This window comes from Mus caroli, unplaced genomic scaffold (genome assembly GCF_978045245.1).
Source record: "Mus caroli unplaced genomic scaffold, Mus_caroli_1 scaffold_2, whole genome shotgun sequence".
In the NCBI taxonomy this organism is placed as follows: Eukaryota; Metazoa; Chordata; class Mammalia; order Rodentia; family Muridae; genus Mus; species Mus caroli.
In genome coordinates this window covers 43,275,462-43,301,929 of record NW_028227257.1, presented here as the reverse complement: position 1 = coordinate 43,301,929, position 26,468 = coordinate 43,275,462, and the positions used below count along the sequence as shown (strand labels likewise).

Genomic DNA, 26,468 nt, shown 5'->3' with positions numbered 1-26,468 from the left:
CAAATCTAACACAGATATCAAATAAGAAGAGGCTTAGGGACCAGATTTAAACCAAGTGTACAGTTAAGCACCATTTATTTAATATTGAGTATGTGTTAACATGATTCTAAGTTCTTCATTGATTTACATTTTAGATCTCACAACATGCCTAGGAGATTGCCAGTATCTATGTTCTCCTTTTGTAGGTTAGAAAGCAAAATAGTAGAGAGGTTAAGCAGTTTTTTAAACAGACTACTGGTGCTAATAATAATAGGTATCAGCTAGTATTACTAGCTAATAGGATACACTTAGTCATAAATCCAGTTGAAAATGTCACCAATTGCTCCTACCATTGTCCATTGTCTTGTTGTCCATTGTCTTGATTTGTCATTGCTCAATGGATTCTGGATGGTTTAGCATGTGTATTCATCATGGCCCCAAGCTGAAGAGATAGAAGTGACTCAGGAAGTGCACTTCTCATAAGAAATCATTGAGACAAAATAAGGCCTCTATGTGGGCTTCAGTTCACATATTTTCCACAGCATCATATTGGCCCAAGCAAATCACATGGCCAACTCTAACATAATAGACTAACAGAGAATATTTTACTCACAGTGGGAGAGAAAATGGTAATAATTTACTGAAAATATCCAGAATGATATTGATTGATATTTATAATGTACTAAATATATTGTAAATACACTGTGTTCTCAGTACCAGTTAAGCATATATGTTAGTAAAAGGCTTAATTTTCAAAAATATAGGAAAAGAAATGCAATAACCTTGAGTGTTTGGTTGTAAGAAACCTTGCATAAGCCAACTCAGTATAACCTTTCAAAGAAGGAGCCGACACAGACACTGAGCAACTTAAAAACCCTTGATAACTGGATCCACACTTTCTGTCTCTCAGAGACTGTGGCATTCTGGTCCCATCTACCCAATTTTCATTTTTCTGTAGAAATTCTTCTTTTACACTTTGTTCATAGTTTACATTGAAAACTACATTCTAAAATAACAAGAATGTATACCTCTGCCACCCAAAATTTTATTAAATCAGCTAAATCTATGCATGGGTTACCTTGAACTGTATGTTTACTTCTGGATTAAACATTGGTACTGAAGGATGATCTAGGGAGATGAGATTAATTGGTATCCTGGGACTGATCTTATGAATGTAGCCAGTTCTCTAAATTGGACTGTAGAAATAGAGCAGGCATAAAACCTATCTATACAGTTTTTGTTGAAGTACAACATACTTACAGAAACACTCATGAATCATACAATTGCCAGTCTGTTAACTTTGTTATTGATATAAGCAGAGCCTAACTTTTAAAAAGACTAAAACACCTTTAGATTGTATTACAAAAGAGAAGGAGCTAAAGGAAACACACAGAAGCCAATGTAAATTTTTTTCTCAGAAAAAAAAATCTGACTACAGAAATGAAACAGGACATGGATAAGGTGTGGCCTGAGAGTGGTCTAAGGAGAGCAGGCATTGCAGAGAAAAATAAAAATATAGCCCAGGGAACCAAAGGCAACATTGGGAGGTACTCATAAGAAGTAACAGTATTTTCCTGCCATTACCTGAGGGAGCTTCAAAGGACTGCAAGAAATATATATGGAACTTGTATAGAATTCTGATGGAAAACAAAGATGAACTTAGGCAGGCGGGTCATGCTAGGCACAGAAAGCCCTATCCATCCCCAAATCATCTCACAAAATACAGAGAGGGGCCTCTGACTGGGGCATAATAGCAGATAGTCGATTACAGTAAGACGGTTCTCATTTGGCAGGATACAGTTCCTTAACTTGTTTGAATTATGGAGATTGGAAAAGAGATAACTCATAGTATGGGAGAAAAGCTTGCACTCCAATGAGAAGAGTTAATGTCTCGGTGCAAAGTGACTTGCAGTTCATGTGCTGACGTACTTTTACTTTTTTTTAATTATTTACATTTTAGGTTATTATTTGCAATTTTCTTAGACTAGTTTGTGGTTAGGTGCTTCATTAGTTACTTTTCTGTTACAGGGATGATGTTACAATGATGGAACAATATAAGGAAGGAAGGTTTTATTTTGGCTCATGATTCCACAGGGATAGATTCCATCATGATAGGGAAAGCATGGCATGACATTGGAAGCTAGATGGGGGGTGGGAGGGGAGAAGGAGTAGGAAGCTGAATAACCATAGTTCCATTCGTGGGAGCCAATCTCCCAAGAAAATACAGCAGTGTTAGATGGTTACACACAAAGATCACAGGTGTAACACAGGTGAACAGGGCCAGAAACACCACAGGCTCATTATATCTTTGCATTTGACTTAGTCTCTGGTCATTATAGGTCACATTTGTGACTTCCCCTAACATTTGTTTTCACAACCCCATGGGAAGCATAATTTAATAAACTGACTTTAAACTAACAACCTTATTTCCTTCATGAAGCTTCGGTTTTGATAGAGTCCAACAGGGATAGCTTACTCAAGCTTTCTTGTCAATGGGATAATTTAAAGTCCTGTTCATATATGGAAGTCACCTATCAGCTAGGATGTCAGCTGAACATTTGCACATGCATCTGTACATGGCTGTGACTTCTCCTAGCATGATAGCCAGGCTGTAAGGTGAACATCCTGAAGGAAAAGGTAGACATTTGTACCTTGTATGAACTAGCCTACAAGGCACACAAGATAACTGCTCATAACATGTCTACCATGGAGACATGCATGAGGGAGACATACATGGAGATTTTCTAAGCTCAAGAGAAGGGAAACAGTCTTGCACTTTGAGTGAAGAATGACAAAGTCTGTGGGCATATATTGGAGTAGAAATGCTTATATGATTTTTTTAAAAATCTCTGTTCATTCTTCCATTTTCCCCTGGAGACCTTTCTGGAACTTTTTTTTTTCAATTACTGTTGGGTTTGAGATGTTGTTGTTTATTGTTGCTGCTGCTGTTGTTGTTGTTTGGATTAGAATTGGAGCCTTATATTATGCCCAAATCCCATGATTTGAAAATTAAATTGCACATTTGGTACATCATGTTTCAAAAACATTTCACAAAAGAGAATTTCTAAATGAAGATAAATGGCCGTTATGATCTCTTCCAAAAAAGGCATTCACAGAAAAGTTCTGTTTCCCAAGATAATTTACAATTATGCGTTGACCCTGAACAGGGAACTCCAATTTCACTTTATAAAACAAGACTAAATATTAAGGGGAGGCATAGTGCCCTTATCAGTTCTAATGCTTTTCAAAAACAAAATAAAAGGAAAAATAGTGAAAAGGCATGGCTCCATAACAGGGAGAAGCCAAGTTGTTGCTTGTGCAATATTTCAATGTTGTGCACAGTTTTCTTGATGGCAAAAATAATTTACTGACAAAATGCTTTTTTGAGTTGCCTTCACTGAAGAGGCGCTGCATGTTTTTCACCAGCCTATTATGATTAAAAGCACTGATAAACAGAGCCTTTCTATTTAGATTGAAAAGCAACAATTAAGCATCTCTGACTATAAATAGGAGATAGCTTCCCATCTTTGGCTCAAGGGAACACATTGAAAATCTTAGGTCCAGTGCCCCCAATTTATTCTACACTATGAACCAATACATTGTCAAACTCCGATCTTAAAAATGACATTTTCATACAAGATGTAAGTAGGTAAATTATGTCTCATTCTAGATAAGGACTAAATAGCTGAAGCCAAGAATTGGCATATACCCTGAACATCTAAGTATATAGTCTTCTCTATCTTTTTAAAAATTATTTTTTTCCACTATCAAGTTATGGTTTGCCTTGGCCAACTATCAAAGCTAGCTCTCTTTTGCCTGCAAGGTATAAAAGAAAATGATAGGTTTAAGAAATTGAGTAGAGAAGATAGAAAATATAAAATTCTTTCTCAAGATTTCTATTAATACAAATATATAAAAATGCAACAAATTAGATATCAACAAACCAAAAAATCCAATTCAGAATGGATACAGAGCTAAACAGAGAACTCACAACAAGGAAATCTCTAACGCCCAAGAAGCACTTAACAAAATCTTCAATGTCCTTCGTCATCAGGGAAATACAGATCAAAATGACTCTGAGATTCCATCTTATACTTGTCAGAATGGCTAAGATCAAAAACTCAAGGAACTTTACATTCTGGTGAGGGTGTGAAGCAAGTAGAACGCTCCTCCATTCCTGGTGGGAGTACAAATTTATACAACTACTCTGGAAATCAATTTGGTAGTTTCCCAGAAAATTTGGGAATAGTTCTACCTCAAGACTCAGATATACCATTTATGGGAATATACTCAAAAGACACCCCAATATGCAACAAGTACACATGCTCAACTAAGTTCATAGCAGCTTTATTGGTAATAGTCAGAAATCAGAAACAACCTAGATGCTCATCAACTAAAAAAATGGATAAAGAAAATGTAGTACATATACACAATGGAATGCTATTCAGCTATTAAAAACAAGGACATGAAATTTGCACACAAATGGATGGAACAAGAAAATATCATCCTGAATTAGGTAACCCAGACCCAGAAAGACATGTATGGTATGTACTCACTTATAATTGGACATTAGCCATAAAGTGCAGGATAACCATGCTACAATCCACAGACCCAAAGAAACTTTGTAATAAGAAGGGAACAAAGGAGGATGTGTGATTCTCACTGAGAGGGGAAAACAGAATATTCATTGGAAGTGGATGGAGAGAGAGAACTGGGTGGGAGAATGGGGGGAGCCAGAAAGGTCAAGGACATCACAAAAAGACCTACAAGTCAATTAACCTGGACCCATGGGGGCTCACAGAGACTGAACCACCAACCAAAGAGTATGCAGGGGCAGAACCTAAGTCCTCTATACATTTTGTAGTAGATGTGTACCTTGATCTTCATGTGGGTCCCCTAACAATTGCAGCAGGGGCTGTCTCTGACTCTGTTGCCTGCCAGTGGATCCCCTTCTCCTACCTGGACTGCCTGGTTGGACGCAATAGGAGAGGAGGTGCTTAGTCCTGCTGGGACTGGATGTCCCAGGGTGGGGTGGTACCCAAGGGCAGGGGATAATAGGTGGGTAGAATCTGTAAGGGTGGGGCTGGGAAGAGATGAGGGAGGGGCTGTGATTGGGATGTAATGTGAATTAAAAAAATTAGGAAAATAAAAGTTTTCTCTTAGTAGAAGTAAAGAAACCAAAATTTGGGCTTGAGATATGGGCATTCAATGTTGAATATGTTTGAGTTAGCAAGTCTTTCATTTCATCTATAGCCAGATATTGAGTTTTCAATGTTCATTAAACCACTTCCTCTTCTGCAAGTAAAACTGCTCAAAGACCAGGAAGTCTATCTAGCCAAGAACTGGGCCATGGCAGAGCTAGGATTCTGCAGTTCTTATGACTTTTAATGTAGGAATTAGTGAATGAAATTATTTGGCCATTTTTCATTTTTTGTTATTTTCAATATAAAAGAAAGCTGAGCTCAATGAGTTCTAAGTAAAATAATAATTATTATAAGTATAATTATTCATAGGGTTCAATATTTCAAGTAAAGGATAAATTTCCCAAGGTGGTGAGATTTTTCTCATCTGGAAATGTGGATCTGTTTTGCTCCATACAATTCTGAACAATTTTTGTAGTTTCCAACAGAGTGGGTATCTAAAAATGCCTTAGACCATTGCAGCTTTGAAAATATGTGTATCTTCCTGGTACTTTGTACATAGCCTGTGTCTCCCAGTAACTTACTAACTTCTTGCAATGTGCTTTTGGTGATGTGCTGGATATTTTGTGTCACATCCTTTCAACCTCCTCCTCTCAATTCTGTGTCAAGGAGGCTGACTTGTGTGTGTGTTCATTAATGATACCTAAAACTTCAATTTGAGTTTGGCTGTTGGAGACATAAATAAAGACTTGACAGAAGGAGAATAATAAACTCAAGTTTCATTCTCCCTACTTCATTTCCTGAAGAGTAAAGGACAATTCTCAACCGTGGCAAATCCAGATTAGCCAAGCCAAAGAGATGTGAGTGGAAATCATGACAGTGGGGTTAAACCCGCAGGAGTGATTTTTATAATATACCCATAGCTATCAAATATAAATTATGATGCCTAAAGGGAAGGATTTAAAACAGCATTTCATCCAAAAGTAGAAATTAAAATGCTCTTAAGAAGTACAAGGATGTGACACCATATATCAACTGGGACTAGTTGGTGGAGTCAGTTCCAGATACAGAAGCAAATGCAAATTGTCAGGTTCTTCTAGGGTAAGAAAACTTCATGTATGCAGGAGAAGGAAGAGACTCACTCATTGTTGACACCAAAGCACAACTGAAGTTCTCTTAGCCATTACAGGGTACTCATATACTCCCCTGGCTGAAGACTTAACAGTTATTTACTTAAAACCAGATCAGAGAGCATGGAATCTAAAGAAAGAAAGAAATCTCTCACCCTGGACTGAGTCTTAGCTGCTAGTAGATTAACCTGGGAAACTCCAGTATAAATTCAGATTGGGAAAGCTGAGATACCCATATAAAACATGTTTTTGTACTAATGATCTTCCAAAGGAGTGGAAGAATAAATTAAATATAGGTAGACATAAAGGTAGATAATAAGAATCATTGACACACAGCTAGCCAGAGACACTATTCAGTAACAAATACCAAAACAGATCGAGAAAGGATGTTGGGCATAGTGACAGAATGAATACACTGAAATGAATTAAAGAAAGCAACACAATAGTAATCCGGACAGAACTTCATTAAATGAAAAGAGTCTGACAGAAAAAAAATATCCTAAAAGCAATAGTTAAATAGCAAGAAGAAATTAAAATCATTCATCCAGAATTGAGATAATGCATGAATGAGCTTGATTTATTGTTGGCTATTTATTTACTGCTATTGATAAATTTGATTTACTGTTAGCTATTCTATCTTCTTCCATAAGAAAATAGAATCCAAATATATTGGTATCAATTTAAGTATACAGATAGAGGAAGTGTCCTGTGACTTATACAGGGTAGTGTGATTTTTAGTTACTTAGGAGGAAGCCAAATATATTAAATAAATTTTAAGAATTTATATGCTTAGGTAAACATTAAAATTTGAAACTTCCATACAGGAAGACAAAAGGAAGAGGAGGAAGAAGAGTAAAGAGAGGAGGAAGAGGAAGAGGAGGAGGAGGAGGAGGTGGAGGGAGCTAAATAAAGAAAATGAAAACATGTAACATAAAATAAACTCAAATAAAAGAATAATCAAAATAAATATAAAAGTTTTGACCATTCCTCTAGGAAAATTACCAGCCTAGATTTTCAACATACTAATATGTTTTCCAATGGCTGCACCTAAAATATAATGACTCAAAAAGGTTGAAACTAAGGAAATGGAAAAAGAAAAGTAAGTTAGTCTTTTTTTAAAAATATTTTCTTTATTTACATTTCAAATGTTATCCCCTTTCCTAGTTTCCCCTCCAAAAATCCCCTATATTAACATGATAATTTAAATATTCAATGACACTGAATTCAAGCCAAACAACATAAAAAGAAACTTTATGTAGTAATGAAAAGAACAGTCCTTTATTTGAATGGCTAACAATCTGACTTGAAATATAAAGAAAAACTTACAAGATTATGAGATAAAATTGAAAATTCTACCACATCCCATTCAAGGTTTGAAAATATCTACATGAAAAGCCAATGTAGTCAGAAGAAAACATCCATTTCTAGTCTAAAAGCACACAAGCATTAAAGCTATTTTATAGCTAAAAACAGGATGCAAAGATGTACACTGATTTTACCCAGGGTCACAAAGTTTGTCTGAGTCAGATACAGGATGAAAATTTCCAGCTCCTATGACTAACCCCATGCCTATACCATCTTACAATAAGCTAGAAAGGAGAGGTTCTGCATTTGTAGACATGGCCAGGCATTTTTAGGCCCATGGGATAGTGCTAATGAGACATGTCTATATTATCATCATGTTCACATTTTGTGGGTCCCAGTTGCCTTTTCAATAAGCTTTTCGATGTCTTTGTGTATCTTGCTGCTAATTATCCATCTTTGATTCTATTTGAAGAAGCACTCTTGATCCCCTGGAGTGTTCAAAGTTCTTACCCTTTATATCTTTATTGTGATTTGAAACTGAACTGTTCTTCAAACTCCATATCCTAAGGGCATGGTCATGAGCTTATGACACTACTGAGAGATGATGTTAAACTTTTAGTAGATAGTGCCTATTAACAGGAAGTGAGGTGGCATGGGTATGGCTTAAAGAAACAAGAACCCTGTCCTCTTTTCATCTCTCTCACCCTTACTTAGGGAATCATTCTACTACATTCTTTTACATGGGGTTAGTCATAGGAGCTTGGAAATGATGGTCAGTCTTGCCACAAGCCACAAGCAACAGGACAAACTGGATGTATATTAAAATCAGTTTCAGACATCCACACAGTCTGAAAGAGTGCTCAAGTGGTCTTTATTTGTGGACTGGGTGGTGTGGGAAAAATGAAAGGTCAGATTCTTTACCTTGGATTTGTTGCAAAGCCTAAACTGTAATCTTTGCTTCCAAGTTTGCCTGGACACCTGGCTGAGGTTGAAATTCTGCTGGGGATTTTTTTTTTCTGTGCTCTATGCCTAGTTTCTCCCAAGAATATATTCTCAATAGCTCCAGCTATACCTGAGCTCTTAACTTGAGAGATTTGTATCTGTTATGTAAGTTTCCTCTGAGACAGAAACATTCCATCCTTCAGGATGCTCCTCCAACAAGGAGCTCCTTCCTCCATCAGCTCAAAATGGCTTCAGGAAGTTCCTGAAACTGACCAGACTCATTGGTTGCCCCTTTCTGCCAGAGTAAGCTATAAAAGCAGAGAGTTCTTTGCAAAAGAACAAGGCTGAGTTACAAAAAAGACTCAGGCCAGACCACCTGCCAGCGAGAGAAGCAGAGATCAGCTGAGCTGCCTGGAAGAATTTTAGATCAGAGTCACTTGAAAAGGACATTCTACAACCTATTGACCTGCCTACAGGTGGTGCAATATGTTCCAGGTTTCCAAGCATTTATTTGCTGTTACCCGTGCTAAGGTGGGCTTTGGTGGTGTAACTGTTTTTTAGTCTTCTGATCTTGTAATTAACCCCTTAACCATACTCCTATAAATAACTCAAATAAAAGTGGTCATTCACCAAGATGAACTTTGATGGTATCCATACTTCAGTCTGCAGTTAGTATGTGCAGCATCTCCCTAGGAAAAGCTTTTGTCACACAGCAGCATCTGGACCACACTAACATGAATTAAAAAGAACAAAGAAAGTAGGACATGGAGCTAGGGAAAACATAGTTTGGTGGCTGAGATTTTTTTTCTATTCTATCTTTGGAGACTTCCAACTTTACTGGGCACTGGAAATTATATGTATGGAATGTCTGCAAGCAAGGTAGAAATAAACCTACTACAAAAGTAGACTTTGGGTAGAATTTTAACTGAACAGCACAGCTTTCTGTCCACAGCAGAAACTCTCCATCTTATTGAGATCAACATTAGGCAACTCCAGAAAAATCTTAGTTTACAGTTCTTTAATGTGCTATTTCTCTTTCATTCTTTCTCCCATTCCTCTTCCTTTTCTTCCTGTTCCTCCTCTACTTTTCATCCTTCTCCTCCTTGCCCCTCCTCCACTTTTATCCTTTTTCACTCTCTATCAAGACAGTCTTCCATCCTATCTTGGCACCTAACATGCAAAGAAAACTCTCTCTGGGCCATAGGTCATCATGCAAGCAACTGCTTAGATTTCCCAATTGGTTTGGGGCATTTTTCTTATTACATTTTTGCTTGTTTTTCTATGGTGGGATTTTCTATGGTGGGTGTTAGATAGTTGAGCTAACTTCAAATTTATGGGCTTGCACCACCACACTCTAATGATTTATCATATATATATATATATGTGTGTGTGTGTGTGTGTGTGTGTGTGTGTGTAATATCACCCATTCACCCCTCTTTCCCACAATTTATCCAATTTTTAGCTTTTAGCTTGTATCCTTCTTTGTTGGGTCTTATATAGAAATTGAAGGCCAACCTAAATAAGGGAAAAAATCCCATTGCCTACTGTGATTTACAAGGATAATCATATAGTAAAATACTTGCAATTTCTTCAGTGCATGCTGCATGCTATTTTGCAGGAAAAAAAGAAAAAAAATAAAACCAAGGTTCTACTCTGAAGATTAACGTCCTTAGACTCTCATGACTAATAACTGCGTAAGCCTTACCACAAACAGATGAAAGATCAGGTGAGTCAGACATGAGCTCAGACCTCCTAGGTAGAAAGAAAAAAAATCACAATCCTTTCTGCACTAGATTTGCTGGTCCTGGTTCTAGCACTGGAGAACCTTGATCTTCTCCATGTCTGCCCTGATTAGATGAGAGCTTAAGGCACTAATGCTTATCCTTAGCCTGCGTATTTCCCCTGCAGATAATACCGGATACTCAACATATTCCCAGCCTCCCAAACCTGCCATTTTCCCCAAAGACAGAGATGAGGATTCTTCCCTGAATTCAAATTTCTTAGGCTTCGAAGTCATGCCTTCCTTCTGTCAGCTGAAAGATATTCCCCAGAATTAGAGCCCAAGATAGGGAAAATCTGAAACACATGATTTATTGAGAAAGGGAACTTAAAAGAACATTTAATTGGAAGAAAAATAGGAAGTGTAGGGCAAGAGTCATGTGAATATGTGTGCCCAGGTAAAATCTAAACTTGTTCTCATCCAGAAAAGACACAACACTATAAATCATTAATCACAATGTCACCCCTGTGGTGCACACCTCAAGGCAAAGGAGGTGTCATTTTGACTCTGTATCAGTTAATCATTGCTATAGGTTTGGATGGGGGAAATGTAGGGATTGTGATCTAGGCATCAACTTAGGTCCCTGTGAGGTCCTCCATCAGCCTTTAGAAATGAAGACTCACCCAAATATCTACTACCATCAAAACCCCGGGTTCTAAACACAGAGTGGGGGAGAAAATCAGCATTCAAATTCCCTTTTTTACTAATCCCACCCCCTGATTCTGGACTCTGCTGGAGTCCCTCATTCAAGCTATCCAATCACAGATACTTTATCTTTTCAGACAGGCAGGATCAACCACATGGGCGCCTAGCCCTTTATTAGTCTTCTAAATCTTTGTTGACAGTTACCAAGACTCCCCAGGTGCAGCACAAAAGTCAACAAGGAAATAAAACAGCAGCTGGTTTATTCCATGGGGATAAAACTCCCTGCTTGAGTAGCATCTGGGTATGTGCCCACAAACCTCAGGGCACTGCTAGTCCCAAGGGCTCAATGAAGCTTCCATTTTAATCTCTTTTCCCAGCCTGTCTGTGTACACAACACTTCTCCACATCTTTCAGTTCTTTGTACCACTATGCCTTAGGGAGCTACGGCAAAAGTGACCAATGAACCTGTTCTACCAACTTTGACAGCCTGGAAGGCAGACATTTGATCCAACTACTTGCTGCTACCTCCAATAATCTCTTGGCAAAACCTCTACCATCTCTTTCTGTTGTTTCCTTATTCTAAGGCTCATATCATCTGATGTTAAACCCCTTATTGTAATAACCCCAATAAAACTCTCTAACCAATCTTATCATAAACTAAAAAGTATTCAAAGGAAGCCATGCAGAGGGCCTGAGACAAATATGCTCCCCATTGTCACTCCTGTTTGCTCATTTAGGGTATGATGTTTCAAACCACATTTTATGACTCAAAGGTTAGCTATCCTATGAGGGTGACAGTTTTGGGTCCTATTTGTGAAAACTGGTTCATTGCTGAATGATCCAAAGAAGCAAGAGACTTAAGATCTCTTGCATCAAATTTCTCCTGTCAAAGAATGGTACCTAATACATAATTGTTGTGAGACTGACAACAAGCAATCTTTGCATTGTGGCATTATAAAACATTAGTTCTAATTCACATTCCATTCAATGAAAATTCTTTGGATGGAACAATGTAGGTGTGTTTGTCTCTGACATCGTATTCTAGTTCATTAAAATCCTATCCATTAGGTAGATATGTAGTGAAAGAAAGAAACAGAAGAAAGCTCATGAGAAATTGTATGTGGCATATTCTACTGAATAGTAACAGAGCCACAACTAGGTAAAGAGGAGTCTGGACAATGTAGTCTAGTTGTGCGCCCAGAAAAAAAAAATAAAAAAAAAAAGGAGAAGTGGACTGGGAGCCAAGCAGATAGGTTGAAGAATACCAGAGCCGCAAGATGGGCTGAGCATTGTCTCCAAACTGAAAAACATAAGAGATTTAGAACCACAGAGGGGAGAAGAAACCAAGAAAAAGCAGGTCTGGTCCCAAAGATTGGTGATATGTAGAAAACCTCTCTGTTCTATTTCTGATACGTCCAAGAGGTACACCTGTCTGATGAATACCCTGGAGGAGACAGTGTAGACAGAATTAAGACAGAAATAAAAGGAGCAGAGAAGTGTTCACCCAAGAAGGAGACAGTACACCCAAAGAAAAGTCGGAGAGTCGGATTGTGAAGGTAGACAGGATATTGTGTAGAAATTGAGTAGAACTCACAAACAAAACAAAATAAAACAAAACAAAAAAACAAATGTTCAATCTGATCTTTAACCATAACAACGATCGTGCAGATCATAGAGAGCACAACCCTGGGTTAAAATTACTTCATAGAGTTACCAAACCCTGGAACAACTACAGCCGTCCAAAAGATCTTGATACTAGGTTAGAGTTAGGAATGTCAAATAAATAATGTTGAAGCATCCATTTATTAGGAACCCAAGGTAGCATGATATACTTAGAGAACTGGTTATTTGCACATGTCTGTTTCAAACCAGAACAGGGTGGACTGTGTTGAACCACTTCCTATGCCTCCCTCTCCCTCTCCCCCTCCCACCCCCTCTCCCTCCCCCTTCCCCTTCTCTCTCCCCGTGTGTGTGAGTGTGTGTGTGTGTGTGTGTGTGTGTGCATGTGATTTAATTCTATCTGCAAACAGTATGTTTTCAAACCTTACATTAATGTCCCGGTGACATTAGACTGTTGTAAGTACCTTATCTAAAGTACTCAGTACTTCTGTTGATGGCACATTAATCCAGTCTTGCAGCATATTATCACAAAAGCAACTAAGTCAAGAAACAGTCCCTCTCCATCTTCATCTTACAGAAAATAACAACCTGACCCCTGCCTCTAAAAACACATGCTTCCCCACCTCAAACATGGCAGACTCCTCCTAATTCTGGGCCTCCATGTCTCTTCATAGAACTTGACAGGGCTTTCTCAGCTCAGTTTTAACTAAGGTCAAGGGTATTTACCTATATTTTCAATGTTTGATCAGTGTGCCTGCTCTGAGGTATTTCTGAGGTAATTCTGTTTAAGTAACTGAGTCATTTCCTTCTAGTCAGAGCTCACAATAGATGGCTCAACATGGAGTGGGCGTGTGCTATTGCAGGTCGTTCTGTCCTTTGTCTCTCTGTGATTTGGTCTGCCCTATTGGATCTCTGGCTATGCTCACGCTCCTTCCTCTGTCTTATACATTGTTCCTATAGATTTTTGTGTAGCTCATTCCAGCACAGTAGATAGGACCTAAACCCCAGTGCTTCCAAAATCCCAGTGCTTTATCTAGTATACTAGGTACCTCTTTCACCTCCACCTTCCTCTGCTTTCTTTCTGATCTCAGTGTGTATCACTCTGCTACTGTAGAACATATTCATTGGCACTCATTATTTTCCTGTGCCCTGTGTGGATAAATCTTATAAGGGAGTCGTTTTCTGTTATTCACTGTGATACGGCTGGGATCATTGGGACCTTAATATTTGCTTGAACTGGCACTATGTTCTATCTGTTCTACTGCTATCTGTCCCTTAGGAATAAATGAATAAAAAGTTGACAGACACACCTACAGAAAAGCTGGCATCAGGCAGCCTGTGCTCCCCATAATGGAGTAGTATAAACGATGCATCAGCCTGTAAACTCAGCTTGTTTATTATGTACTGCACAGAGGGAAGTTAGCTAGTCATGGTGAGAAGTCTTTATAGGGGTGCATTCTGTAGTCATCCACAAGGAGGAAGCTGCAGTTGATCATTCACACGCTATCATCATGCCCACACAGACCAAAAGAACACTTTGCCAATTCTGAGCATGATTCCGAAGGGAAGGCTTTGTCATTCTCACAGGTCTAAAGCATTGGTGTCTTCGACATAGCCATGCCCATGTCTACAATCCATATTCACTCAGGACTTCTTCTGCTCTTATGCATTCACAAAAGGCTTCCTCACTCCCGACACTACCCCTGTTGGTCCTTTGCTTGAACTTTAGTCCCAGGTTATTAAGTTCAGCCCCACTCACTCCCAAAACTAAAATCGTGCATTGATAGAGAACTATATATTGCCTGTGTGCTTTGGAACAATATTTGTGGTTTTCTAACTTAGAATTTAAGTAATTTCAGGCTTTCAGAAACATTTGCTGTAGGTAGCTACCCTTGGGACTCTACTTTTCCTATAAAGTATACAAAGGTACTAGGGGAGATCAAGCAGCTTTTAATTAAACTTTAATTCATTTCAGTAAGAACCAAAAATGTCACGAAGTGTTCTCTCAGTCCCCTGCTAGCTTTGTAATAAAAATGGACAGAATAGATTTCCACTCTGCTCTTGTAACTCTTCCAGAAAGAGGTGGTGCACTTTCTACTACATACATCAAAGCTGTATGAGACTGGTTTGTTTTATGTAAACTAGTTACCCAGCACAGCTCAGTATGTATTGCATGAGTGTCTATTTAATGAACCCAGTAATCATACATTGAAACATATTTGTTTTTTTTTAACTGTGTAGAGTCTTCAACCTTAAGAAAAAGGCCCAAGAAACTTATAGAGGAGAACGTGGGGAAAAGCCTCAAAGATATGGGCACAAGGGGAAAAAAAATTCCTGAATAGAACAGCAATGGCTTATGCTGTAAGATCGAGAATCGACAAATGGGACCTCATGAAATTGCAAAGTTTCTGTAAGGTAAAAGATACCGTCAATAAGACAAAAAGGCCACCAACAGATTAGGAAAGGATCTTTACCAATCCTAAATCTGATAGGAGACAAATATCCAATATATATGAAGAACTCAAGAAGATGGACTCCAGAAAATCAAATAACCCTACTAAAAATGGGGTACAGAGCTAAACAAAGAATTCTCAACTGAGGAATACCAAATGGCTGAGAAGCACCTGAAAAAAATGTTCAACATCCTTAATCATCAGGGAAATGCAAATCAAAACAACCCTGAGATTCCACCTCACACCAGTCAGAATGGCTAAGATCAAAAATTCAGGTGACAGCAGATGCTGGGGAGGATATGGAGAAAAAGGAACACTCCTCCATTGTTGGTGGGATTGCAAGCTGGCACAACCACTCTGGAAATCAGTCTTTCTGTTCCTCAGAAAGTTGGACAGTACTACCAGAGAATCCAGCAATACTTCTCCTGGGCATATACCCAGAATATATTCCAACTGGTAATAAGGATACATGCTCCACTATGTTCATAGAAGCCTTATTTATAATAGCCAGAAGCTGGAAAGAACCCAGATGTCCCTCAACAGAGTAATGGATACAGAAAATGTGGTACATTTACACAATGGCGTACTACTCAGCTATTAAAAACAGTGAAATCATGAAATTCTTAGGCAAATGGATGCATCTGGAGGATATCATCCTCAGTACGGTAACCTAATCACAAAAGAACACACATGATATGTACTCACTGATAAGTGGATATTAGCCCAGAAACTTAGAATACCCAAGATACAATTTTCAAAACACATGAAACTTGAGAAGAAGGAAGATCAAAGTGTGGATACTTCCCCCCTTCTTAGAATGGGGAACAAAATACCCATGGAAGGAATGACGGACAAGGTTTGAAGCTGAGAAGGAAGGAAAAACCATCTAGAGACTGCCCCCCCCCACCCCGTGATCCATTCCATAAATAACCCCCAAACCCAGACACCATTGCATATGCCAGCAAGATTTTTCTGACAGGACCCTGATATATCTATTTCTTGTGAGGCTATGCCAGTGCCTGGCAAATACAGAAGTGGATACTCACAGTCATCTTTTGGATGGAACACAGGGCCACTAATGAAGGAGCTAGAGAAAGTACTCAAGGAGCTGAAGGGGTCTGCAACCCTATAGGAGGAACAACAGTATAACTAACCAGTACCCCCCAGAGCTCGTGTCTCTAGCTGCATATGGAGCAGAGGATGGCCTAGTTGGCCGTCAATGGGAGGAGAGGCCCTTGGTCTTGAGGAAGATTATATGCCCCAGTACAGGAGAATGCCAGGGCCAGGAAGCAGGAGGGGGTGGGTTGGGGAGCAGGATGGGGGGAGGGTATAGGGGACTTTCGGAGAGGAAACTAGGAAAGGCGATAGCATTTGAAATGTAAATATATAATAAAAAATTAACATTTAAAAAAAGAAAAATAAATGTTCCTCAGCTCTATAAAGAAAAAAGAAAATGGCCCAAGAATTAGTGCTACCAGAATAAGTGCAGGTAAAATCACTGGACTTCATTAGGAAGTAATAGGCTCAGACCAAAAATGGCTTTGCTGATTTTACAATTTTACTTAGTATTTTTTACTCAGTAAAACCCATAGCCTAATAACAAGTCAATTCGATAACAGGCAGCTTTACTGTTAGGTTGTTAAAGGTGAAGGCGTTTAAGATTTAATAAAAGGTGTTAGGCCTTTCTCCCTCTCCCTCATGCAACCTCCTTTTACTAACACCTTCACAGGCTTCCCTGAGAAGCAGGCTTTTAAAATCCACTTCAGTGTGTTGGTTGCTTTACCTCCCCCCCCCCCAGTTTACTGATTTAATAATGTGCTTAGTAATTGCCACAGGGACTGAGTGGTCCCCAAGAGTACAGCGTTGAGTTCTGGGTAGAAGATGCATGTGTATTTTCACTTTACCTGGCACAGGAGCCTTGGCCAAGTTTACAATTAGCACCAGAGCTTACCTGGAAGACAAACAGCGGGGGATAAGAATATTAGATTGTTTCACAGTCGCTTCAGAGCAGTTTCTTTCTAAATTCATAGTAAAGTTAATGTCTTTCACAGCTCTGATTGTTTCCATAGCATAAGCCTAAGCTGCCTCGCACTCTGAAGTATTGCAATATCCCCAGTGTTAAAGGGGATCACAGCTATTCAAAATAGGTCAGCCTGACCAGATGGAGGCCACTGCATTTGCATGTGCTATCTAAGCCTCTTTTCCAGCACATGATCCTCAAAGAAGCCAGTTTTCTTGCCATACCATGAGAATCTCACCTCGTGAACACTTTTTTCACCAAGAGCAGGTCAGAATCAGAGCAGTGTGACCAAGGTGAGTTCAAAAGTGTGATTTCATATGGAGATGTGGGACATGGTATGTAATACTATAAAAAGGCAAATAATGTTTGCAATCTTTAGAATAGTTTTAAAGTGCCACACATGAGTTTATCTTCCTCCTGAACATAAGCTTTTTGTTTCCATCGTTTGAACCGATTAAGGACTCAGTTATTGCCTAGATCAATCCATAAAGCTTGGCAGCAAAGCTGGTCATGTGGTTTCATCCAGGGAAACATCCTGAGGCTGGTGTGTGTGTGTGTGTGTGTGTGTGTGTGTATGTGTGTAAGGGGAGAACATGACACAGGGGGTTGGGGGACTAGCTATTTCAGTCCTAGCTAAAATCTTCCCAGCTCTGGCACCATATACATGAGTAATAAAGCCTTCCAAATAATACTTTCCTACTCTAAACGGAGGCAGCCCCACCCAAGGTATACAGATGAGCCCAAGTGACATTAACCTTAGAACAAAGCCACTGTTTTCTGAGGATATTAAGTCTATCAATAACTAAACAGAACAGGAGGTATATTACACATAGTATAATATAGAATTTGATTTGAATGATTTTCCTGCCTGCTAGGGATATGATTTCTGATGGAAGTACTGCCCTGAATGCACAGAGAAAAGGCAATGTCTCATAAGACACCAGTTATTGGATGGCCATGAGCTATGGTTTGAGAACTAGTGAATACAGCCTTCCCCAAGAGACTTCTCCACTCTTAGCTTCTACCATAGTCATCATTCTGATAAGGTTTGTAACCTTAGAAATTTTCAAAATGTTAGAAATCTCCAATTCCAGGTTTCTAACACTTAAGATGTTAAGAAAAGACTCCCAAGGAGATGGATGCAAAGCATCACTGGCCTTAGTTAGGTTTGCAATTGCTGTGATTAAAAAAAAAAGGATGACCAAAAGCAACTTGAAGAGAAAGAATTTATTTCAGCTTACAGCAGTCAGGTCACACTCCATCACTGAGGGAACTCAGGGAAGGAAGCAAAGTCAGGGTAGGAACTGAAACAGAGAGTTCATGGAGAAAAGCTGTGCCTCATGGAATAATCAGTTCGCTTTCTTCTTCTTCTTCTTCTTCTTCTTCTTCTTCTTCTTCTTCTTCTTCTTCTTCTTCTTCTTCTTCTTCTTCCTTTTTTAATTTAAATGTGAGCTCCCAACTCACCAGCAAGAACGATGCCACAACAGGATCCTTCCACACACATTTATTAGAAGAGCTTGATTGCAGAGGCGAAAAGACCCTGAGCCCAGAACTGGAGCTGCTTATATAGGCCTAGGAGAGGCGTGTCTCACACCCTATTGGTTATGCTTTCAGTAACTCATTTACATATCTACATTCGATTGGTTATGCATTCAGTACCTCATTTACATGCCCCAGGCCAGGCAGTGACTCTGCAAAAAACTCTACTGCACATGTGCACATTGGTTGTTTATCTGAACTTATGGGTGGAGGCCAGCGGTAGCCACATTTAAATTTTTTTTATTACGTATTTTCCTCAATTACATTTCAATGCTATCCCAAAAGTCCCCCATACCCTCCCCCCCACTCCCCTACCCACCCATTCCCACTTTTTGGCCCTGGCATTCCCCTGTACTGGGGCATATAAAGTTTGCATGTCCAATGGGCCTCTCTTTGCAGTGATGGCCTACTAGGCCATCTTTTGATACATATGCAGCTAGAGTCAAGAGCTCTGGGGTACTGGTTAGTTCATAATGTTGTTGCACCTACAGGGTTGCAGATCTCTTTAGCTCCTTGGATACTTTCTCTAGCTCCTCCATTGGGGGCCCTGTGATCCATCCAATAGCTGACTGTGAGCATCCACTTCTGTGTTTGCTAGGCCCCGGCCTAGTCTCACAAGAGACAGCTATATCAGGGTCCTTTCAGCAAAAGCTTGCTAGTGCATGCAATGTTGTCATCGTTTGGAGGCTAATTATGGGATGGATCCCTGGATATGGCAGTCTCTAGATGGTCCATCCTTTTGTCTCAGCTCCAAACTTTGTCTCTGTAACTCCTTCCATGGGTGATTGTTCCCAATTCTAAGAAGGGACAAAGTGTCCACACTTTGGTCTTCGTTCTTCTTCAGTTTCATGTGTTTTGCAAATTGTATCTTATATCTCAGGTATCTAAGTTTCTGGGCTAATATCCACTTATCAGTCAGTACATATTATTTGAGTTCTTTTGTGATTGTGTTATCTCACTCAGGATGATGCCCTCCAGATCAAACCATTTGCCTAGGAATTTCATAAATTCATTCCTTTTAATAGCTGAGTAGTACTCCATTGTGTAAATGATCCATTCCTATCTCCTTGTACTAAGGTCAAATCTAAGTGGATCAAGGAACTCCACATAAAACCAGAAACACTGAAACTTATAGAGGAGAAAGTGGGGAAAAGCCTTGAAGATATGGGCACAGGGGGAAAATTCCTGAATAGAATAGCAATGGCTTGTGCTGTAAGATCTAGAATTGACAAATGGGACCTCATAAAATTGCAAAGCTTCTGTAAAGCAAAAGACACCGTCAATAAGACAAAAAGACCACCAACAGATTGGGAAAGGATCTTTACCTATCCTAAATTAGATAGGGGACTAATATCCAATATATATAAAGAACTCAAGAAGGTGGACTCCAGAAAATCAAATACCCCATTAAAAAATGGGGCTCAGAGCTAAACAAAGAATTCTCACCTGAGGAATACCAAATGGCTGAGAAGCACCTGAAAAAAATGTTCAGCATCCTTAATCATCAGAGAAATACAAATCAAAACAACCCTGAGATTCCATCTCACACCAGTCAGAATGGCTAAGATCAAAAATTCAGGTGACAGCAGATGCTGGCGAGGATGTGGAGAAAGAGGAACACTCCTCCATTGTTGGTGGGATTGCAAGCTTGTACAACCACTCTGGAAATCAGTCTGGCGGTTCCTCAGAAAATTGGACATAGTACTACCGGAGGATCCTGCAATACCTCTTCTGGGCATATATCCAATATATCCAGAAGATGTTCCAATTGGTAAGAAGGACACATGATCCATTATGTTCATAGCAGCCTTATTTATAATAGCCAGAAGCTGGAAAGAACCCAGATTTCCCTCAGTTTGCTTTCTTACACAACCTGAACAGAGGCGCTACCTCCTTTCCTAGGCTGGGCCTAGGAAACATGAGACATTACTTTAAAAAACACACTAAAGATTTGCTTGTAGGCAAGCTGAGGGAGGTATTTTCCCAGTTGTTATCCCTCTTCCCAGATATCTCTAGGAAACATCACCAGGACATCCTTTTACTGTGCTATCAAGGTTCAGGATTTTTCCCATCATCCTCAGAAGTAAACCATGGGGCCTACTATGCTAATTGTCATAATGCGTTTCCTTGACACAACAGAATTTAATTGGTATATGCCTAAGCATGTAATTGATGCCACACTAATCAACCTCAGTACTGAGACATCCACAGGGAATGCTGGAGTATATGTGCGCAGTCTTCTTCAGTAGATGAGAACTGAGAAGGATATTGTTCTCAAAGCCATTGTATCCAATCTATGATAAAGATGAAGAGGATCTGTGGATCCTGGAAACAAGTAGACCAAGAAGTGGTACAGCTGAGAGGGAGGGGGGGAACAATTACCCCGATGACTTTGAGCCCTGAGGCCAGCTACCTATTCTTGAAGTTGGATATTTCCTAAACACTAAGCAGGCAAACTGTTTGTTTAAGCATCTAGTTTTTCTTTTTTTTTTTTTTAATTAGTGAGTGCCTTATGTTAGGATTCTCTTGAACTTTTTATTTGAAAAAAAAAAGATTTCTGATGTTACAATTATGTTTGGGAAGAGCTGATATGAGTCCCATTTGTCTACTACTTTGGTTATGTAACATAGTAAATGAAGTGGTGGTGGTGGTAGTGATGTTGGTGATGATAATCATGAAGATATTGTTTAATAAGTACTGGTTATATCCTGCAAAGGTTTTAAAGACGGGATGCTCTGTACCCAAGATTGACATGAGTGTTTATCCTGACAATTTCCTGTCAGGGACTATACATATTTTTTCTACAAGCTCTAAATATAAAAGCTCACTTAATCATTTTCACATTGGTTTAGGGTAGGCCATTATTATCCCCATTCAAAAATTACAGAATGGAAATAAAGAGAGAATAAAGAACATAGGTTCTAGGTTATACAACATAGAACCTTGTAATACCTTTGCCCATGCCCTATGCCACCTCTGACACGGTAGAGCACCTTTCATTAGCTCCTGTGTTCTGGGTTCTGTCTTGCTACCATGCCTCTGCTCTTACGGTCTGCAACCAAGAGGGTCCCTGATCAACGTAAAGGAGAACATTGTTGTCACTGGAGACTTAACCCCACCAGCAGCTCTAGCAGTCCCAGGGATTCATCTGAATCATCCCTGCTTGAGCCTTCCTGAGAATACAGAGATCAAAGGAAGGAAGGATTTTTAACTCAAGTTGTCAGCCTGATTCTGCTTCCAAAAATTCTCCTGATTATAAATATGACATCCTGCTTTAATCTTCAAAAGGAAAAAAAAATAAATTGTAGCTGACTGCAACTCCCTGTCTAATGCAGATAAAAGAAATATACTTTCTCAGTAAATGTGAGTTCCTGCCTACAGGATCCTAACCTCCCCAGATAGCTCTGGATGGAATATACAGCATAGATGTAGGGGTCATCCCATATTTCATCACCCTGTAAGGTCATTATTCAGATGATATATGCACTACTATCAATCTCGGAGACAGAGCCTTACCTTTGACATTTTCTCGGAGCCTAGAATTAGTTTTCCCTCAAATGCCCTCTTACGCTCCACTCTATGAAAACACCAGGGTGCAGGCCTACAGACTGCCATGCTGTCTTTCTAGCTGCTGTGACAAAATACCCGATGAAAGCAACTTATGGGGAGGAAGAACTGAATTTGGCTCACTCTTTGGGAGGACAGTACAGGCCACTGTGGAGTTCATGGCAGCAGAGTCTTCACTTGGGAATCCTTTGGAATACCACATACCTCTGTGCACCAGGAACAGAGCTCAGGTTAGAAGTCGGATGGGTTTAGAAGCTCAAAGCCCACCCCGTAGCAACCTACTTCCTCAAACTTGGCCTCATACCCAAAAGATCCCCCAGCTCTCCAAACAACTACGCATAGAGTATTCAAACCCTTGAGCCTCTACAGAAAATGTTATGTTTATACACATCCCTCCCCATTGTCTCCGTTACTCTCCATCTTTCTTTCTTTGCTAACTGTGCTACACTCTCCCTTTGGGTGAAGCACAAAACATCAGGAATCTTAGATCTCTTGCTTCTTTAACCTTACCAAAAATCCAGTAGTCAGAAATTGGCAAAAGGAAATGACTTTGTTGATGGTTTGGGCCAGAACTGACGTGAGAACTGACTGCCTTTCCTGTGGTGGATATTATAATTTATAGAAAAAATGGATCAGAAGCCAGGAAAGGTAATTTTGTGTGTTTAGCAATGAGATAAATGTCTAGAACTATGCGGCATCCTGCTCTTGGGGACTTGTTCTCAGGCATCATAGCCCCAAGTTGATCTTAATCTCAGCATATTACTTCTTAGGATCCATCTGTTTTTCCATTAACTAATTTATTTATTCACTTTACATCCCAATTGCAAGGGCTGCTATTGTACTGTTATGCAAACAGCATTCAGCCCATTCTCTGTAGTATTTTCCATACTACAAGAGTCTCTGTCTCAACTAATCTGGTCCAGTAAAAGTACTGCAGAAGTTTTGGACACTCGAGCATCATTTATTTTAATCTCTCTCTCTCTCTGTCTCTCTGTCTCTCTCTCTGTCTCTCTCTCTGTCTCTGTCTCTCTCTCTCTCTGTCTCTCTGTCTCTCTGTCTCTCTCTGTCTCTCTCTCTGTCTCTCTGTCTCTCTCTCTCTGTCTCTCTCTCTCTCTCTCTCTTTTGGGTTTTTTTTTGGGGGGGGAGGGGGTTTGGGTGGTTTTTTTGTTTTTTTGGTTTTTTGGTTTTTTTGGTTTTTTGAGATAGGGTTTCTCTGTGTAGCCCTGGCTGTCCTGTCCTGGAACTCTGTAGACCAGGCTGGCCTCAAACTCAGAAATCCACCTGCCTCTGCCTCCCGAGGGCTGGGATTAAAGGTGTGTGCCACCACGCCTGGCATTTAATATCTCTTTAAATACCTTTTGTAATATATCCTGGATGTCCTGTAAGTTTAGGAAATAGTGAGTAATTTAATTAACCATTCAATTTCAAATAAATACAAGGAAAATTATAAGCCCCTTGCACAACTCCATAGCAAATTAAGGAGAATGAAGTGCTCAAGGGAAGCCATTAGGAATTTAGGAACAGGAGAAACATGACTCTGATGTGGTCAAGGAAAACAGCTCAGGAATTTGTAAATTTTCTCTTAGTTTGCTTTTAAGAAAAACTTCTGAAACATAATCCCAAAGGAGATAAGAAAAACTTTAAAACCACTTACTAAGTGGATGAATGCTATTGCTTTGATATGTACCAAGGAACATTGGTAATCAGCTTTCTCATTTTTTAAATGATGATTCTTATCTACCCTGTAGGCTTGATGTTTAGAAAGAAAACATTTCAGTATTCTGTCATCTATTAACATCTGTTGCTCAGCCTACACAGTCAAATTCCTGATCAGATGGGCCGTCTGTAGACTTCCAACACAGCCTTTCCTATCTATCTCTGAATCTATAGATGCTGCAGTAATATCGCAGGGAGACAGAAAATGGGCCAAGTGTTTGAAAGACACTCTGCAAGGAAGTAGTGGAATTACAATAAGAATGAAGAAATTAGAAAAAGAAAGCCTTAATTATGTTTTACAAGGGCTGCCTCATAAACCTCACACTGCCTCTGCCTGACTCCATGAAAGATCTGGGGATCACAAGGCATGAGAAGCTAAATGACTGAAGAGGACAACAGAGCATTACATTTTTTCATTCTGTCAGCACTTAGATACCTCAAAGGCTTATTTGCAGGTTTTGTGAAACACAGCTCTTGAGTCTCTCCTCTATAATCTGGTATAGTAGTTTGAAAACTGAGGTCTGAGAGATTGTATTTCTAACAAACTCCCAATTAATGTTGGTGTCTCTAAGAAACTACTTTTGAATGCTCTAGCCATTTACACAGTAAATGACAAGCGTCATCCCCCACATGCCTCTGTAAGATACACAGTCCCCCACAGGCAGCAATCTAGCTTGCAGCTTGCACCACATGGAGGGATGCAGCCATGATAAATAGGGGATCGATAATGCATATGGAAGGGCTTCTAACTGCAAGCTTGGAAATCAGGTTGGAGGAGTTCAGAATAAGCTGAGCACATTAGATTGAGGAGAAATTCTTGCCCTGTCAGAACATCTGGGGTGTGGAATGGGGGAAAGTGAGAGGGCTCCAAGCACAGGGAATGTTTACAGAGGCCCAGTGATGAAAAGAACTATTCAGGAAGCAAGAAGCCTTTGACTGTGAAAAAAGTGCCAAGAGGAAAGACCAGATCAAAACACATCACAAGTCATTCTCAGGATTCAGCACTTGAAATGGCAATTGTTACCAAGATCTCACCCTGACTCCCCTTGGCTTTATGCCCTTTCAATCTCTTTTACAACAGGAGAGTGATAGAGTTTATTAACAGGGCACACTCTCAAGGATGGAGAGTGGACTGTGAACAAATGGATAGTGTGATGATCTACACTGAAGCAAACTTTACCTAAAGTCTCTGAAACAGGCGGCTTCTCCAGAGCAATGGGCTTTGTCTCAGTCTGGTTTGTGTCTTAAAGGAGGAGCCATGGTACATCCTTATTTTTTTGTCCTGAAGTCTCCTGCCATACTGTAGTCTGTACCATTAGCACTCCAGGTTTAAATAATTATCAAGTAAAGACCTTTCAGGATATTTGGAATTTCAATTCTCTTCCCATGGCCAGAGAAAGGACCCAAGTCCCATTTCAGTGACTAGTGATTGGAGTCCTGAAATTTCAGGTCTCAGATTTATACTGATTTTAAGAGAAGAATCTAGCTCAAATGTTCTCCATATATATCAATTATTAATCAGTGCTTTTCAGCTGTTATCTTTGCTCCTGCTGGCACATACCCTCCCCAAACCCCGAGTTTGGTGTGGAGACTCTGATATGGCAGCATCTTCAAACTTCCGTCTTCTCTACCTGCACAGAACACTTCTTCTCACCCCCTGGAGCATCAGTTATCCATCCTCCAAGGTGCTGGTATTACTGGACACTTGCAAATTTTTGTGCTTTCTTCAATAAAAATGTTCAACTACTTATGAGGTAGCTGATCAAATCACTTAGATCAAAAGCCAGCATGTTGTCACACAATTAATCCATCACTCAGAAGGCTGCAATGAGATGATCAAGAGTTTCAGGCCAGCCTGGGCAATATAGTGAAACTCTAAAAACAAACAAACAATTACGTGGTTAAAAGTAATGTCCTTACAGATATTCAAGGAGAAGTCAGTTTTAATTGAGAGAGAACACAACAGCATTAATGATGGTCAATTGGTTGCTATGGCAATAGACATGATGTTTCACTAAAATAATTATCATAATGACCTTTTTTTTATCAAATATCACTGAACTTCATCAGCTGTTGTGTACATCAAAATGATAGTATGATAATATTTTTTGACAACACTTAGATGACTAAACAAATGTTGGTAAAGGGGAAGATTCGGAATCCTTATGTACAGCTGAGACTGTACATTGCTACAAATATTTTTTTAAACTAGCCTAATAATTGTTTAAAAGTCAAGTATGATACCTCCATTCCATGTCTACATAGATAAACAAGAGAAGTAAAAACATGTTCACAGAGAAACTTGTATATGAATGCTAATAGATCATTTAATATTATCACAAAGTGAAATCAAACCATATGTCTATAAATTGATTGATAATAGAATGTCATATATTCCATATAAAAATTTGTCCATAAAATGGAATTCTCTACTATTACAATTGGAAAAAGGTTAAATTTAAAACACTTTTAAATATAAAGGACCCTCACAAGAGACAAAATATTATATGGTTTCACTTAAATGCAGTATGCAGAATAGGCAGCTCCATGGAAATGGAAGGTAAACTAGTGGTTGCCAAGTGTGACAGTTAATATTCATTGTCAAGTTGACTAGGTTTAGAATCATCTAAG

General features: G+C 39.3%; 1 long non-coding RNA gene across 1 annotated transcript in view; it reads right to left on the bottom strand.

Moving 5' to 3' along the window:
• Positions 1 to 342: 342 nt before the first annotated feature.
• The window catches only part of LOC147005804 (uncharacterized), a 107,803-nt gene continuing 81,677 nt past the window's right edge, over positions 343 to 26,468 (bottom strand). Inside the window, exon 4 of the long non-coding RNA XR_015046139.1 lies at positions 343 to 421. This is a non-coding gene — a long non-coding RNA (uncharacterized LOC147005804). The remainder of the gene's footprint in view (positions 422 to 26,468) is intronic.